We start from the raw sequence: 3,335 nt of genomic DNA on the forward strand, positions 1-3,335 counted from the left end.
AAGATTCCGGTATTGAATGACTGTGACGAGCTTCAAACTCCTGAAGGCTGGGCGTGATGACAAGCGCAAAAGAATCAAGGGATTCTATTCCAACCTGATTGAGGACCGACAGATGATTAGCCGTGCTGTGACAGAGCATAGGAACGTTTTCACTGAGAGGATGGGATGTAGCCATTGACAACGGTGATGCCCTACATACAGCTTGCCATGGAAAGGAGTAAGAAGGATTGGATGAATGTAATAAGAAAGTAGAGATTCAAGAGGAGCTCAGCATCTCTATACGCCTATCTGAAATTTCCACTATTGATTTACATAAGTATTTCTATCCCTTTTATTTTCTTTTTTATTATTAGTTTTCGAACTTATCATAAACCAATTTAATCTACCTAACTGAGATTTACAAGGTAACCATAGCTTGCTTCATACCAACAATCTCTGTGGGATCGACCCTTACTCACGTAAGGTATTACTTGGATGACCCAGTACACTTGCTGGTTAAGTTGAACGGAGTTGTGGAAAGAAAAAGCTTCTCTAACAGTACCTGGAACTCTTGTATCACAATTTCGTCCACCAAGTTTTTGGCGCCGTTGCCGGGGATTGTTCGAATATGGACAACTAACGGTTCATCTTGTTGCTCAGATTAGGTAATTTTCTTTTCAAAAACTTTTTCAAAATTTTCTTTTCTTTTTCGTTTTTTTAAACTTTATTTTCGAAAAATATAATAAAAATACAAAAAAAAATCATAAAATCATAAAAATCAAAAATATTTTGTGTCTCTTGTTTGATCTTGATGATTTCTTGTTTTGTGTTGTTTGTTGTTTTTCATGTGCATTTTTTGTTTGTTAGAGTCCATGCATTAAAGATTTCTAAGTTTGGTGTCTTGCATGTTTTCTTTGCATCAAAACTTTTTAAAAATTATGTTCTTGATGTTCATCATGATCTTCAAAGTGTTCTTGGTGTTCATCTTGACATGCATAGTGTTCTTGCATGCATTAAGTGTTTTGATCCAAAATTTTCATGTTTTGGGTCATGATTGTGTTTTTCTCTCTCATCTTAAAAATTTCAAAAATCAAAAAAATATCTTTTCCTTATTTCCCTCCAAATTTTTGAAATTTTGGGTTGACTTGGTCAAAAATTTTTAAAATTAGTGGTTTCTTACAAGTCAAGTCAAAATTTTAATTTTAAAAATCTTATCTTTTCAAAAATCTTTTTCAAAAATTATATCTTTTTCATTTTTTTTCTATTTTTCGAAAATTTCAAAAATCTTTTTCAAAATATTTTTCAAAACCTTTTTCTTATCTTTACATCTAATTTTTGAAAATTAGCTAACAATTAATGTGATTGGTTCAAAGATTTGAAGTTTGTTACTTTCTTGTTAAGAAAGGTTCAATCTTTAAGTTCTAGAATCTTATCTTGTAGTTTCTTGTTAGTTAAGTCATTTTAAAAATTAGATCTTTTTATCTTTTATCTTATCTTTTTCAAAAATTTTATCTTTTTCAAAATCTGATTTCAAAATATCTTATCTAACTTCTTATCTTCTTATCTTTTCAAAATTTGATTTTAATTTCTTTTTCAACTAACTCTTTGACTTTTTGTTTGTTTCTTATCTTTTTCAAAATAACCTAACTACTTTTCCCTCTCTAATTTTCGAAAATATCTCATCTCTTTTTCAAAAATTCTTTTTGTTTTAAATTTTAATTTTAATCTTATCTTATTCCTAATTTTCGAAAATTACTAAACCTTTTTTTTAAATTATTTTCGAATTTTCTACCTCTTCTCTCTTATTCTATTTAATTATTTAATTACTAACACTTCTCTTCACCTCTCTTCACCTAAATATCCGAACCCACTATTCTACATTCGTCTCCCCTTTCTTTTTCTACTAACATAAAGGAATCTCTATACTGTGACATAGAGGATTCCTCTTCTTTTCTTGTTTTCTTCTCTTTCATATGAGCAGGAACAAGGAAAAAGGCACTCTTGTTGAAGCTGATCCAGAACCTGAAAGGACTCTGAAGAGGAAACTAAGAGAAGCTAAATTACAACAATCCAAAAGTAACCTTTCAGAAATTTTTGAACAAGAGAAGGAGATGGCAGCCAAAAATAATAATAATGCAAGGAGAATGCTTGGTGACTTCACAAAGCCAATGTCCAAATTTGATGGAAGAAGCATCTCCATTCCTGCCATTGGAGCCAATAACTTTGAGCTGAAACCTCAGCTAGTTGCCTTAATGCAACAAAACTGCAAGTTTTATGGACTTCCATCTGAAGATCCTTATCAGTTTTTAACTGAGTTCTTGCAGATTTGTGAGACTGTAAAGACGAATGGAGTTGATCCTGAAGTCTACAGACTCATACTTTTCCCTTTTGCTGTAAGAGACAGAGCTAGAATATGGTTGGATTCACAACCGAAGGATAGCCTGGACTCCTGGGATAAGCTGGTCACTGCCTTCTTGGATAATTTTTTTCCTCCGCAAAAGCTGAGCAAGCTGAGAGTGGATGTTCAAACCTTCAAGCAAAAAGATGGTGAATCCCTCTATGAAGCTTGGGAAAGATACAAGCAGCTGACCAAAAGATGTCCATCTGACATGTTTTCAGAATGGACCATATTAGATATATTCTATTATGGTCTATCTGAATTTTTGAAAATGTCATTGGATCATTCAACAGGTGGATCTATTCACCTAAAGAAAACGCCTGAAGAGGCTCAAGAACTCATTGACATGGTTGCAAACAACCAATTCATGTACACTTCTGAGAGGAATTCGGTGAATAATGGGATACCTCAGAAGAAAGGAGTTCTTGAAATTGATGCTCTGAATGCCATATTGGCTCAGAACAAAGTGTTGACTCAGCAAGTCAACATAATCTCTCAAAGTCTGAATGGATGGCAACATGCATCCAACAGTACTAAAGAGGCAGCTTCTGAAGAAGCTTATGATCCTGAGAACCCTGCCATGGCAGAGGTTAATTACATGGCTGAACCTTATGGAAACACCTATAACTCATCATGGAGAAATCATCCAAATTTCTCATGGAAGGATCAACAAAAGCCTCAACAAGGCTTTAACAATGGTGGACGCAATAGGCTGAGCAATAGCAAGCCATATCCATCATCTTTTTAGCAACAGACAGAGAATTCTAAACAAAACACTTCTAATTTAGCCAATATAGTCTCTGATCTGTCAAAGGCCACTTTCAGTTTCATGAATGAAACAAGATCCACCATCAGAAATCTGGAGGCACAAGTGGGCCAGCTGAGTAAGAAAGTCATTGAAACTCCTCCTAGTATTCTCCTAAGCAATACAGAAGAAAATCCAAAAGAAGAGTGCAAA

This window comes from Arachis duranensis, chromosome 1 (assembly GCF_000817695.3).
Source record: "Arachis duranensis cultivar V14167 chromosome 1, aradu.V14167.gnm2.J7QH, whole genome shotgun sequence".
NCBI lineage: Eukaryota > Viridiplantae > Streptophyta > Magnoliopsida > Fabales > Fabaceae > Arachis > Arachis duranensis.